A 16103-nucleotide genomic window follows, 5' to 3' on the forward strand; every position below is an offset into this window, starting at 1 on the left:
GACAAACATAAAAGTTGTTGGGGAGGGCTTGTGTGCTGCAAACATCTATACCCCTTGGAGCCCATTGATATTTCTGCCATGCCTTGAGGGCTTCGAGTGGTGGACGTAGACCAAAGAAATACCCAATGATGGCAATGGCAGCATACTCAGCTTTATGTTGTTTGATAACTGAAGCAGGGAGAAGCACAAAAGGGGGATTGTCTTGAGGTGCAGCAGCATCCATGGGAGGGTTGTCCCTAGGCGATGGCTGTGGAGAGGCCATCTGGAGAAATGGAGGAGAAACGGGGTCCTATGACAGCCCTAGTTGCTTGCTTAAATCAAAAAAGAACTGATGAGTCGGGTTGAGGGGCTGGGGGCTTGGGGGAGGAAGGAGAGCAGGCATAGAGGCCTGAGCAGGGGAGCAGGGGACGAGGGAGACGAAGGGGTACAGACAGTCGCCATAGCTACAACAACAGGGTTTTGCCGCCCAAAACCCTCAACTCGAGGCTTTCAGACTCACTATCAGCGAGGGGGAATCTTTGAATAGGTTTGCTCTCTCTCCTTCGTTTATATGGTGCCCCCCACATGCACGAGGGTAATTGTTATTTGACTTGATTTGACATGGAATTGACAAGGTCTTACACACGAGTAACAAGACAAAATTCTCACACCGCCTCTTTGAGGTGTAGTGGGGATCCGTATCAGAGCACGTTGGTCCTCCCGAGCTTAGTCGCCTGCAGCTCCAACACACGTGTGCTCACTTTTTCTGATTTCTATGAGCTTTGATGAGCGTTCGCAGGTCAACAAAATTTTTGGAAGAGCTCGATCTGCTCAGATTTTTTATTCGGGCTCATTTAGTCCTCCGTTTCCACTACAGCCAGTACTACACAGGCTATTTCGTCATTTTGTGCAGATATTCTTTCATTGCCGTTTTCTGCATAACAGGTCCCTTATAGTCTTCTTCGATTTTTGCTACATAGCACATGTTGTTCTCGCTTTGTTTCTCCTCTTTTTGGGCAGTTTTCACATCAGGTGTAGGCATTCGTCATGGCCAACAACAACACAGATGTGTTCAAGATGTTCATTGTTGAGGACATTGGATGGGGACAATTACCCTATGTGGGCTTATATCTTGTTCCAATCAAGAGCTTTCAAAATTGAAGTAGAAATCAATCTCTGCTTCAATTGTTGAAATGCTATTTCACATTCTTCATTCCACTCCAATTTCATGATAAGATTATAGAGAGGCTTTGCAAAAATTGCATACATGTAAATAAACCTTCAATAATAGCCACAATGGCTCATAAAGGCTTGTACAATGCCATTTTTAGACACAATGTGCCCCAAAATTTTACCTTATCTTACCATGAAGACACATTTTTTAGGGTCTAGGCAAATGCGATAGGTTTTTCCCTTCTCAAAGATCTTCTTCAAATGTTCAACATATTCATCTATTTGTATAGAATACACTTATAGATTTCCAAGAATTTTCTTAGATATTCCTTGAATGTGTGACTCGTCATCCTTTGAAATGTGCATAGAGTGATGTATATAACCAATTCCTATAAGTGATAAAACCAAATGAACTCAAGTTCAATAAAGACCCAACCCCAATAGAAAAATTTGAAATGCACTACATTCCTCCCCAACCACAACTAGCACAACAAATGACGACTCACATGTATCACATCACGCAGACATTCTTAATGACTTGCACATTAATGTGCGCTCTAAAAACACTTTCCGCTTGCAACATTTCAAATACACATCCATGACAAATGATGATTTCCATGCAGGCATTGAAAAATTAAATGACCAACAATGACACATATTTGACGACATAATGTTGAAAAACGAATTCAACCCAACAAACAAATACACCTCTTTCTCACAAGAGGTGCAGGAACAGGAAAAACATTCACATTACTATTGTTAGTAGAAGGATTACAAATATTTTACAACCATAAAAGCCCGCTATATCCAGAATCTCCAACAACATTACTAATGGCGTATACAAGAAAGGCAGCTTTTAGTATTGGTGGCACCACAATCCACTCTGCACTTCACTTGCCTCTGATTACTTCTAAACAAACAAGCTTGACTGGTGAAAAGTTAGATGCACTTTCTCCTATAAAAAGACTTACGAATTGTAGTTTTTGATGAGGTCTCCTTGATAGGTTCAAGCGTCTTCTCCATGGCCGACTCACGCTTGCGAGCGATCAAGCATGTTCATAATAAACCATTCGGTGGATTGGATGTCATTCTTTGCGGTGATTTATGTTAAGCAAACCCTGTTAAGGATAGCTGGATCTTCACAAAAAAACATACACTACACTTTTAGAAGCAATTTCCCCATCATATTGGCCCACTCATCCACAATGCTTCGAGCTTACACTAACAATACGACAAAACAATCCAATCTTCATAGATATCCTTAATAGACTTCAAGTTGCACAACACAATTTTGAAGATTTGGAATATCTTAACAACAATTACCATAGAGATGTTCCAATCAGCCATCAAGTTTCTCATCTATTTTACTCCAACAAAGAAAAGGACACTCATAATCTTACTGTTTTCAACCAAATGGAGGGAACACCCCAAACTTTCATCGCTATTGATAAAAGAAACAAGCCATGCAACAAAACAATGAACATTCCTATAGATCCCAAACTAACTAGAGGCTTGCATTCCACACTAAGCCTAAAAACAGGCATTGTTGTCGAGCTATGTGCAGGAAACTTGGATATTCTTGACGGATTGGTTAATGGACCAGAAGGGGAATAGAAAAACTTTACAAAAACAACCAAAAAAACAATAATCTGGGTTCATTTCTCTAACCCTATCATTGAAAAGAGAAAATGTTATGAAAATCAAACATTGTATTCATCAACGATGAACAAAGAATGGACCCCAATAGAACGTGTCGTTCGTGAATTCTAAGTCAACAAAAACTGCTTGAACATCATCTCTAGATATCAATTTCCATTGCAAGCAGCTAGTGCTCAAACCATTCATCGTTCCCAAGGCCTTACATTGCAAACACTAGCCTTCAATCCTGGACACATAAGAGCACATGGACTTGCATACACAGCATTATCACGTGTTCGAGACCCAACTAATCTATACCTACTCAAAAGAATACAACCTTGCCACATCAAAGTTGACCAAACTGTACTAGAAGAATTGGATCGCCTAAAACTAGAAGCTAAATGGACCTCCACCCAAAAATCATTACAACCTTACTCAAACACACATATCATCATTCAATCTCTAAACATTGTCTCCTTCAATAAACACATAAGCAAGATTGCAACAAATTCAATACTAATGACATCGCATGTACTCTGTTTGTAAGAGACAAGACTAACAAAAACAATACCACATGCAATACCAGGCTTTCTACAACATCAATTTAATGCAAAAGTCGGTGTCTCCATTCTCCACCAAGAAGCACTGATCCACTTTGACCATGGGAATATCTCTCGTCCAGGAGTTGAGATGTTGCATAAAACAATCAAGCTCACAAACAGCAAAATCATCAAAATAGTCTCTCTTTACAATTCATCTTCAACACGACCAACAAATTTAATTAACACATTAAAATCATTGCTTGAACAACATACTATGGAAATTCCAATCATTATCCTGGGTGACTTCAACATTGACATTAAAGTTCCTAATACTTCTTACAACCACCTTTCCTCTGTCCTACACAAATATAACATCAGACAATTCATAACAGATGTTACAACTATCTATGGATCTTCCTTAGACCATATTTGGGCTAGCTCATCAGTCTCCAACTACAAAGCTGGATCCAACTACATGTATTAGTCTAATCACTCGGCAACATACATTATGCTACCTTGTGACCGCCTTTAACATTTCCACTCCCGATTCATTTGTTGTGCTGCAGGCCTACGTGATCTTTCACCTTGTTTAGTTTGCACAAAGCCACCACTTTAATTTTTCTCAAAGGCAATGCTATGGAATATTAAAAGATTATCGGTTAAAAAGAAATGGGTCCTCCCCCCATCCCCATTGGCTCCAACTTCAATTCTCACTAGTATGTGATCCTCACACCGCTGCTGCGGCCAAGAAAAGCATGGTTATTGGATCTCTCTCTCTCTCTCTCTCTCTCTCTCTCTCTCTCTCTCTCTCTCTCTCTCTCTCTCACACACACACACACACACACACACACACACACACACACACACACACGAAGTCATATATAGGTAAGGGTGTGTGTGTGTCTGCGTGCCTACGTGTGAGGATAATGAAGCTGTAGTCCTTGGAATCACTCTAGGACGATAACAATGCCTCTGTCTCTCTCTCTCTCTCTCTCTCTCTCTCTCTCTCTCTCTCTCTCTCTCTCTCTCTCTCTCTCTCTCACACACACACACACACACACACACACCCAATGTCCCTTTTTGGATTGTTCCTATGTTGTTTAAAATTATATTCTCTCTCTCTCTCTCTCTCTCTCTCTCTCTCTCTCGCGCCCACACACACACACACACACACACACACTCACTCACTCACCCACACACACAGATGCCTTGGGATAGATGTAAAACATCTACAACTTCTCCAATATGTGAAGCTAAAGTAGTTGGCGGCAATGGCTCCTAAAAGCTAAAACAACATTGCTAGCCATATAAGAAGCCCAAATGCATCCAATGCTAAAATGCTTTGCATCCTTGCATCCCCAATCAAGGTCTTTTTGTATTTACCATTGCTAGAAAAGGACCATTTTAACTTTTTTCTTCAATTATTACATCACTATCAAAACCTATAGATAAATATCTCTCAATACGTCAGTCCCCACAGTGCTCTAATGTACAGGGAAGTGCCATCGCTGTTGATGGGGGGGGTGGGGGTGGTGAGAGAGAGCATGGAGAAGAATGCGTCCCCTAAGTTTGGACAATGAAATGGGCTCCTACATCTTACTCTCTCTCTCTCTCTCTCTCTCTCTCACACACACACACACACACACACACACACACACACACACACACACAGTCTGTCCGAGTTGTGGCTACAACTGCTCTCACCTAAGCCATTATCTCTTTCATACCAAACTCTTAGTGGCTCAAGCAAACCCATGCACACCTATTGCCTTAAGCACCCATCTTCTACTACCAAGCACTCCCCACCAATGGACAATGCTTGTCCTCTGTTCACATCTACATGATCATTAGTAGCTATCATGATCAAGGTCTTGGTCTTGATCCTGATGACCCACCTCACTCTTTCTCTTTCTCTGTCTATTTGCTAGTGGCAGATTATAAATTTAGATAGAGTATTAAGGTCTTTTTCACTTTCCGCTGCGAAAACTCCCTCAGAAGTCTTTTCATTTTCTACCATCCTAGTACTTACCCTTCATTTTGCATTTTCAATTAAATGTTTTTTAAAGCTTCTCTTTAAATGAAGCATAATGTGACACATGGAGGGTCTCTCTTTCCTTGAAAATTTTAAGCTGCTTCATATATAGTATAGATTATGCAAAATCTTCACAAGATGCTTCATAAATCTCCACCCAGTCTCCATTTCAAAGGCTACAACAAAACCACTTTTAATTTCAATTTTGATAACTGGCATTTGAACCCATCACGTTGAAGGTGTAAGGGTCAAGCTAAGCCACTAGGCATTAAAGGAAACCCCCCCCCCCCCCCCGGCCCTTCCCTTTTTTTTCAGTCCCCCTTCCCTTTTCCTTTCTTCCCTCTCTCAACTAATTAATGAATTTACTTTTTGTGTTTGTTTAGCTCTTAAGGATGGGAGAATCTCCCTTAGATTCCAGTTAATGAAACCAAAAAACTCAATTAACTTATGATCAAGATTCTCTCGAATCTTGCAAATCCTAAAGGAAAAGACTTGAAGCCCCAATTCACGCTCAAAAATTGCTCAACCTACGCACTGTTTCTTGCATCCAACTCGTTCAAGCATGCCTTTTTGAATGACAATCTGTCACAGGCTCTCCATGTTATCACCATGACTTGTAGGACTCTAGAACAACAGCTTATCATCATCACCTCGATGATCGGTGCATTCTATCCAACAACCCTTTTATCTTCAAGAAGCAAGGAGGGTGAGAATGGCTTTTGTGGGGGTGATTGAAGGACCAACGATCATGAGAAACATGTTTTTACACCAACAAAAAAAGGCCACACGTAAAATTCCCCCTTTTGGGTCAAATTTTGAAAGGTTTGTAAATTTTCACAATAAAATGTGCGAAATTTTACGGTTTTGGCAATTAGCCAGTCCTTGGTATTAAATGACACCCATCTTTAATTGGGGGGGGCGGGGGGGGGGGGGAATTGAGATCGACAGTCTAGGTTGGGGGGTGGGATCTCGAGGCGCACTAAACATAGCCGCGCAAAAAATGAGGCATAGTAAACCTGGCCAGTGAGAAAAAACGAGGCGTGCCACCGGGATTGGAATTGGTGATCTTGCAGTCTGGGTTTAGAGTCACATAGGCTAACTACCTCACCCGCGCACGCATCATGTATGCACAATCGTTTTTTAGACCTTATATTGTGAGGTGACATGTATTCTCAAGGTTGTCTAGGTTTAGGGAGTGTCCAGGTTTAGTTTTTGATGCTTGCGGTTGTGATCTCCCCGAATTTTGTGCTTGAACTTCCCCGCCCTTGATCCCATTACCCCCCCCCCCCTCTCAAATATAGGTGCTACTTAGTGTTGAGGTTAGCCAGTACTTAGTTGGATGGTGGACCAAATATATCACATATCATTAGCGTAAAGTTCTTGTTGAAAATGAGCAATCTCGGTTGTAATTTCATTGGGTCTAAATTATATCAAAAGTGAAAAATTGGGCGTTTTTGTTATAAATGCTTGCCTTGATTTTGGCAAGCTTTTATACACATTTGACAACTACTAAAATAAAATCATTTAACTAACTATATCAAGGTTTAATTTACCCCCCCCCCCCCCCCCCCCCCACCAAAAAAAAAGCAGTCTCTGTCTTCTTCCCACCTCGCGATAGTTTCCTTGACAACCCTTGACTAACACAATCACGTCATGAATTCTCTTACCAAAGCAAAGTTGAGAGAGAGAGAGAGAGAGAGAGAGAGAGAGAGAGAGAGAGAGAGAGAGAGAGATGCGTGAGTTGTCCTTGCATCCTACCTTTTCCCCTGTTGGAATTAGGGTTGCATGAAAACACACACAACTTGGAGAAGACGAAGGAAGCTCAAGGCACACAATAGAGAGTATTACTTAATGTGCAATGGAAAGATAAATTAGCCCTAGAGTGATGGGCGTATATACAATGCACGGGAGGAAAAACCTCCTAGTGAGGGAAAAAATGCCCGGACAGTCCTAAGTGTGTTCACACACATCACTACCACACGTATATGGTAACAAATCCCCCCTGGAGTGACGGTGAATGAGAGCTAGCACATAGAGTAAAGGGAACTGCCATGCCCTGCGGACATGATCAGACCACAAAGGGGAGTAAGCCCAAAGCTTTGCGAAAAGCTTTGAACTTCTCACGAAACAATGCCTTTGTGAAAAGATCTGCAAGGTTGTCTTGTGTTGGCACATAAGCCAAGCTCATCTCTCGTGCTTTGTGCTTTGTGCGAGCATGAAAAATTGGGTCCCTCTCAATTGCCAATGCGCTCTGACTGTCAGTGTAGATAGTGTTAACAGTGTCCCGTCCAACACCAAAATCAGCCATAAGGCGTCTGAGCCATACAAACTCAACCGTAGCTATGAAGACTACCCCGTACTCAGCCTCACAACTTGAAGTGGCCACGGTAGATTGCTTCTTGCTCAACCATGATATACATGAACTACCAAGCATGAAACAAAAACCACTTGTGGACACTCATGTGTCAAAACAACCAGCCCACCAATCTGAGTCCAAAAAAGCATGTAGATCTGGCATCAATGATCCCCCCTTGAGATAAAACAAGCCAAGATGTAAAGTGCCACTCAACTAGTGAAAAATCCTCTTGACAACCTGCCAATGCTTAGACCCTGGGCTATGCGTAAATCTACTGACCTGTGAGAGTGCAAACTGAATATCCAGCCTCTTTTGCATACATAAATGAGGCATCCAATAGCAGTTTGGTAAAGAGTGACATCTGCAGGATCGCCAGCATCATGAAGACTCAATTTCAAACCTCTTTCCATGGGAATGGCAATAGGTTTGTAATCCTCAAGTCCAAACTTACATAGCAATGTCTCTATGTAACTTTTCTGACACAAGGCAATACCACCATCACACTGCTTAAACTGTATTCCGCAAGTCCAAACTTACATATCAATGTCTCTATGTAACTTTTCTGACACAAGGTAATACCACCATCACACTGCTTAAACTATATTCCCAGGTAATGATGCAATAGCCCCAAATATTTCATCTTGAAAGTAGCATTCAAATCAGCTTTAAATTTAGCAATATGTCTCTCATTTGGTCCAGTGATCAGCAAATCATCCACAGAAAGAACCACAATGAAAAGTACATCACCCTCACACTTTACATATGTTATATTTGACGAATCGTATGATCTTAGGTTTACGCAATTCTTTGTATGTTATTCCGTCTTGTTTAATTTTTGATGCATATTCTGCCAAACATAGATGATGGAGACTCTGTGGTCTTTCAGCATATTTATCAATAATGTTTTGGAAGAATATGTTTGTATCAGATGAGTTTAGTTTTTGTAGAGTTTCTTTTCTTTTGAGGACTAATGCACGTTGATCAGCAGGGTTAGTGTTTATGTATACAAAGTCACGAGTTGTAGTATGGAGTGGTAATGATAGTGATATGTAAGATGCTTGTTGTGCGCTAATTTGTTGTGTGTTAAGAATAGTGTTGCCGACCTTACGCAATCGCTCAATTGTTGTTGCGTTATTTGCTACACAGATTATAAAATTGAGATTTTATTGCTCCTATCAATGTGTTGTCCATTTTTGTCATGTATGATGTGCAATAACTTGTTGCACCATATTGCAATTGTGGGATTGAAATTGTTTGTATAAGTGTCATTCATATTTCGTTTCAAGAAGATTTTTGTTGTGGATAGCGAGTTTCTTATTGCCAAAGTATATTCTTCAAACGTCAAATGCAAGCTTTGTAGTCATTCCTCAAAGGAAATGGTGGTTTCAGTGGATAGTGTATCAAGGCTATTCTTAATGCATTTAAAAGTTGTCTTGCTTCTCATTTGATCTTCGTAGTCATTGATAGTGGGTCTAAGAATGATTGTGAATTGCATGGGGAACCTTGGGAAACCAAGGTGACAACATTTTCCTTTCTTGAGGCAAGTTTTTCTATGATGATGTGTTTGTATATCGTGAAGGTCTGTGTGAAGGTCTGGTGGAAGCTTGGAGCTGTCTGTACTTATGTACATGTCCACAAATGTCACAACAGCATCATCTGTGTCATGTTCGAATAAAGGAGCTTGTTCAACCCGTAAAAGACCATGATCATGCTGACTGCCTCGGCTTTGGAACCTTGTGAGACGAAGAAATAATCAAGAATTTTTCCACAGATTGTGCTATCGTTGAGCAATATTTTTTTGATGGCTGTGAAGTGGTTAAGGTAGAAGCGAGATGTTGTTATTGGATCTACTCGTACCAAACATTTATGGAAGGAGCTATTGCTTTCATTTGTATCTTGTTTAAGTGGGACTATTTGTTGCAAGGCATTAAGAAGGCTTTTCCAACGTTTTTCAGCTGAAGAGAATGTCACAAAGAAAGTTGGCGGCCCTAGTTGTCGAATCATAGCAAACACCCTTTTTTTTATTTTTCTTTATAATCCAATGAGGTACGAAGCACTTCAAAGTCTGTATAGCCTAGTTGTGATGAGACTAGTTTCTCTATGTTTGTATCCTGACAAACCTCCCCAGCACAAAAGGTTGCTCCCTCAAGTTTTGCTTTGAGAAGGCGTATCCAAATGGAGGAAAGTATTTTTTGTGTCATTATTTTCACTGATTTGAAGAATAAATGTTTGATGTTGAGTGCAAAACGTCTATCTTTGTGCATCAGCTCCCATTTGGCTATTGCTTGGTAATTTTTTGATATGTGTTGGTGGTATTTTCTAGCCTCTCCAAAGAAGATCGTAGGAAAACTAAGTTCCTCACAAAACTCATCAGCAAATAAATCGAGTGGACTGTTCCCCTCTGATGGTGCAACATGCAAAATTTTATTGTTATAATCAACAACTTGCTCAGTACTAGTGATGATGTGTAGGAGAACATCAGTGTCAATACTTTCCTCATCCTCCATCTCATATCTGGTTGTGTCTAGGGGAAGTGATGAGTGGGAGATTTCTTGAAAGTGTGCAAGCTGCAAATAGAGACCAAGCGCGCTTCAATATTGTTTAGTTGAATGATTGGCATCAAAGGGTTATTAAAGCCTAATCTATGCAAGCTCTCGAATGACACCTTGGATTTGTTTGATTTGTGTTTGCATGCGCGTCAACAAAATAGAGACCAACATCTTTTTCGCTTTCCACCTTCAGTATGTAAGCACAGCGAAGGAGCAACTTGTGTGACTTGTGAGCCGAAAAACAATCAGCTACATTTCTCGCATGGATATGTAGGTGTATCATTCATCCTCTTTAGAAATTTGTTCACGATCTTGGATTTTTGTTGTGGATGAATGGAAGGATGTTGCTTCAATGATCCAATCTCTGTCAACTTTGTATGTCATAGTCGCTTTAGTTTTGTTGTGATTACAGAGTGTGTATGGACAGAAAGTGGTTCTCTTTGAATAAATAGATTTGCGATTTGAGTAGCTGGTTTATCCATGTTCTCTCTCCACAATTGGGTTAATGCATCACACTCTTTGATTGTCCAATGGACAACGTTACGAGATGATTGTGAAGTTGTGAAAGCATAATAGATTAAGCCCATAGTAGATGTATCTATAATTAGAAGTCCTTTTTTAAATTGTTGAATTGATTTTCCAACTACTTGTTGTTTGTTGTGTCCAGTTGTGGCATTGTGAAGGATTATCATGAGTGTTTTTTTGAATTTGTGAACAAAAATATCGATGACTTCCGTTGTGAGACTCTTTGATGTTTTGCAAGTTTCATATAAAGCATTCAACTGTGTAACTCTTTCACCTGATGGCTCCAATTGTGATCCAAAGAACAATGAAGCTGAAGAGTGTGTGATAGAATTTGTTAAGTAGTTCTCAAATAGGCATTGTGACATCATAAGCCAAAATGATTGAAAGCTTAAGTTTGTTTGCAATACACTATGGAGTGCCAAAAAATTGTTGATTAAAAGGATGTGTCTGCATAAATATCATGTCAACGTCGACCTCTTTTGGAATACTCAAATTAGTAGGATTTTGCATGGCTATTGGAAATTGTGTGTGTGTGTTTGTTTGTTTGTTTCTATGTGTGTGTCTCTATGTCTATACAAATATGTATGCACATATGGATGTGGGTATCTGTGTGTGTGTGTGTGTGTGTGTGTGTGTGTGTGTGTGAGAGAGAGAGAGAGAGAGAGAGAGAGAGAGGAAGAGAGAGAAAGAGAGAAGAGAAAAAGAGAAATCTTTTGAGTTCTCAATGTAGGCAGCAAGGAAAGAATACTTACAAGCAGAACCACAATACTTAGGAGCACGACCAAAAGTGTGCAAAAGCACGTTACAAAGTAGAGGATGGAAGCATTCCTTTCTTTTGAGGATGTATTTGGAACAAGCAAGCAAAGTTAAGGGCAGCTAATAATGACAGGTGAAGATTCATAACACTAATGTTCAGTTTCAAACGCCAGTACATGGCCACTCGCATTGATTTTGAAGCGGCCAAAGTGTGAGGTTGTTGCCAAGGTATCTCTTGCCTCAGAAACAGACTCAATGTAAATTTTGTTGAAGGTTCTATCCAATGCAAGGACTAAATCCATTGTTGGACCAATGACTTGCACGTCAAGAAGATTTTTGTCTTTTGTTGCAATATGTGCTTCCAACTTTGGTGTCATGATTATTGTGGTATTCTTATTGCAAGATCCACAATAAGGTGCTTGCCTAAGTCTATACACTTTTGTGGATTTACAATTCGAACAATGCTTCTCTAGTAGCACACTATTGAAGTTGATGAACTGAAGTGTACCAACAACCTGCACAAGGTAACTATGGAAGAAAATGAAACAAGTCACTTGTAATATATCACTTTATCCTATATGAGCAAACCTCATGGTTGTAGCTTATGTTTTCGGTTTGAGCCTGAACCACAGCTACAAGCTCCTCTCTGAGGCGTGCACTACGAACTAGCACCAGAATTGTAAGTCCAATATTGACAAGGTGTTGGGTTTGCCAAGGAATGCACCAATGTTTCTTGCAACGCACATTACAGGGCCATCAGCAATCATCTCTTGAAGCAATTGTTGGCAGTCATCTTTGTGAGAGTTGACAAAACTTAGCTACAAGAGAATATTCAATATGGAAACCAAATCAAAAAGAGCATGAATGAATCATGGAAGATTTCAAATCTATAATAAAAGATCAAAAAATAGTAAGCAATATAGTTGAATTCTTACAAATGCCCTGTCTGATGGGAGAGGACCATCTACAACCAAGAGGTCACCAATAGAGCCACCAAATCTTGACTGTAAGTTGTGCTTTTGTAAAAAAAGAAAAGCAAGTGTGCTCAATTGAGACCATCCACTTGAAGATTTTTACGCACTTATGTCATCAAGAAATACACGTATCTTGGGAAAGGTTCTGCTGCACTTACAACAGTTGTAGCATCAATGTACAAGGAATACAATGCTGACCCCCCATCTGCCCTATTTTTGCGCCTAACAATTGGGCTATCAATGTGAACAAACTCACCTAGGTGAATGTAGAGGTCTATGTATGGATCATTGACCACAATTGTAATAGTGTCGGTGCACTCTTCATCAACTAAGTCGACCTTCAAGTAATGATTGTATTTTAATTGGTCAAGACAAGCCTTGTAGGTCCCATATAGATTCAATATCTTGCCCTCAATACAGAATCGTGGGCTTGAGTCAGAGATATCAGCAATCAAGAATTGTGGGAGAACACTTTGAGCAAATGGAACAATGCTAAGATCAATAGGCTTGCTATGTAGTTGAGATGATTCACCCACTTGGTATAGGCCAGAAGCTTGAACAGCAGGCTCAAATTCAATCGGACTTGGATCATTAGCAATGTTAAGAGGTATCTCCTCAAAACGATTTGGAACAATTCTGGCTTGCAGTGGCAGCGGAGCCTCAGTAGACAAAGGTTCAATATGAAGAGGTCTTGCCTTGTTCAATGCATGAGATGGAATATCTGTTTCAAGATATGCTTTCTTGTTGACATTAATGGGCTCCACCACAGCTTGGTTGCCTACAGAATCCAAAAGATAGCAACATAAGCGAACAGCCTGTACAAGTTAATAAAATGCCTCTCAAAAAAAGACACTTTTGCAAAAGAGAAGGCTCACGTCCAGAGTTCAGCGAATCATTCAAATGAAACAATGCGCGTGTAATAGGCTTGGCAGGCCTATGAAGCTCTTGCTTTGATCTTTTGCAAGGTGGTGATGTTGTACATGCAGTTGGGGATGTATCGATAGATTTAGCACTCGAGATAGGAGTAGCTTCAGTCAACCTTCGGAGCTCTGTAGAACATCAATTATGAGGACCTAATGCCTTCCAGATATAACGAAAATTCAGGAATGAACGCTAGAAAGGCAAGCACTCATTTGCAATACAAATTACTCTTTGGATATTAAAGCACCTAGAAGGCAAAGAGGTGCTTGCAATTATAACAAGGTGGGTAATCATATGAGAGTGGTGAATGTTCTTGTCATATAGGTCTATGTGTGTTTGTGTGTCTTATAGAGAGAGAGAGAGAGAGAGAGAGAGATGTCATGACACAAGACAAGACAAGAACTCTTATGCTCTAGCCGCAATGCAATCAACAAGATAGGACTTTTAAGTCTTGTGTAAGTGGATGCCGCCCAAATATTGTTGCTTAAGAGTGTTCTGTCAATCGGCTTCTTAAAAACTAACAAAGATAAGAAACCCCTACATGTATTCGCAAACATGGAGAAGAGTGCATGCACCTACAATAGTGGTCTTCGAACGACATAGTACAAGCATATTGTGTGCATGTGTTACGCATGCAATGCTATCATGGTGGAGAGAAGGCACAATGAGAGGATGCAAAATAAAGGCCAAGTGTGTTTCAAAATCTCGTTGTGCATCAAATGGTGTATTCAAGGGACAATGCTCACAGCCTCAACCACTCAAAATATTGCTATTGGAGCCCGTCCTGCTTGTCAGACATGCAATGTCCTCGATCACTATTTTCAAAAGCAATACATCTGACTTTTTCTAAAAAGTCCCTAAAAGGTAAGTCTTCTTATACTTCTTGAGGTAAATCAATTGATTAGAGCAACATTGCTATTGACCTACTGCTAGATTTTGACTATCTTTTGATGATGTGAGTAGCAATGCAAGACTAGAGAAGCATCATGGCACAGGAGCATAACAAGCTCCGATTGGAATGCTCCTCGAGAAGTGTCAGAGATGAGGCCAACAATCAAAATTGGCACAAGAAATAAGTGAAGACCATGCAAGGATTCAAGAGTAGCATAACACAGCAACAAGAGAATGACTTAAACAAAGATTAGATTTGCAAAATAGTAATCAAAATAACCATCATCGAGAACATCGATATTTGCCAATTTCGGAATGAGTAGCACATTCGTAATACAAGTCAGTGATACATTTCGCAATATAAATTCTTCAAAAGTTTGACAAAGCAAAATGAGGGACTACAACACAAAAGCCGTCAATAAGCCTCACCGCCTTCAAAATCCATGTTGTCATTACCATCGGAGTCTCCACTGCTTACATACCATTCTCGTCTTTCAGCAACAAAAGAACTCCCACTATGTTGTTTGGAAGCCATTGGCAAGCAAAGGTAAAGGTAATTTAAATACTAAATGAGCTCACAGACTTTGAGATGCACAAAGGCAGAAGAAGGGCTTCTCTTATACAATTTGATAAGATAACATAATTTTAGTATTGAATCTGCACACAGCTTTTGAGATGCACAAAGACAGAAGGAGGCCTCCTCTTATAGAGTTTGATAAGAGGGATTGCACTCTGGCGCCCTCTAAATGCTGACTCTACTTGCTGTCCTGCTCGCCACAAGGCCGAAACGTGGTCATTTTTGGATTGCAAACACCAAGAGGATGGCACTGAGGGGAAGGCGAAGGCGAATGCCACAAGAGGGCAAACGGGTTTTTTTCCTTATTAAATAGACTACGTTGCGCTTGCAGCATTGCTTGCGAGCTGGACTGGTTACGAAGTCTTCACGTGAATCTTAGTACCATAGGCTCCGGTTGGAGCTCTGTATTCCAATTTTGAAGCTTCGGTAGGTGGAAGGGAAGCCTCAGGTGGTGGGAGGAATGAAGGAATCTTGCAAAGTAACGAATAAAATAAGCTATGAGCCAGTAGGGGGTACCCAATCAGATAAAATCGGGAAAAGAGAGGAATCTGAGCTGATACCCGCAGCTTGGCAAGAGAATTGTTGCGCGCAGCCAGCAGAGGAAAGTAGCGATGCTTGCACGGAAGCCGGTGCACTCGAGTAGACCAGCAGAGATTTGCGCACTGGAAGCAACGATGGCGGATGCTTGCACGGAAGTTGGTGCACTCGAACAAAGCAGTAAGGAATTTGTTGGGCGCAGGTGGTGCAGGCAAAAGGCGGAAGAGGGGGGGACACAGGCAAGGGTTGGAGGCCCGATATCATGCAAGCAGGAGGCGAAGTCAGGGAGGGTGTTGCGCTGCGGAGTCACCAAGGAGGCCGTGAGCGGTGGATTGTGTCGAATTCATTTTTTCTTCAAAAAGGAAATGTGCTGCTATATCAGATCAACATGCGGGCCTATTTGGTGTAAAATAACCAAGGTGAGGCGTTCATCTCCTACACACAGGATCGAGTCCTCCTTTTGGAGGTTGAAGGCCCTTCACTTGGCAAGGGTGATCCTCCTACGATTCCTAGGAGGAATCTAGGGAACTAACAAATATAAATAAAGAGGAGCCAGTAGATGTAGGAGGCTATGAGCCACTAGGACCATACCCCTTATCAAATTGTTTTCAATCTATCCCATTGTAGTCTCTCATTGCGGCTAAAATGGTAGC

Source organism: Adiantum capillus-veneris, chromosome 6, assembly GCF_014529385.1.
Source record: "Adiantum capillus-veneris isolate H3 chromosome 6, ASM1452938v2, whole genome shotgun sequence".
Lineage (NCBI taxonomy): Eukaryota > Viridiplantae > Streptophyta > Polypodiopsida > Polypodiales > Pteridaceae > Adiantum > Adiantum capillus-veneris.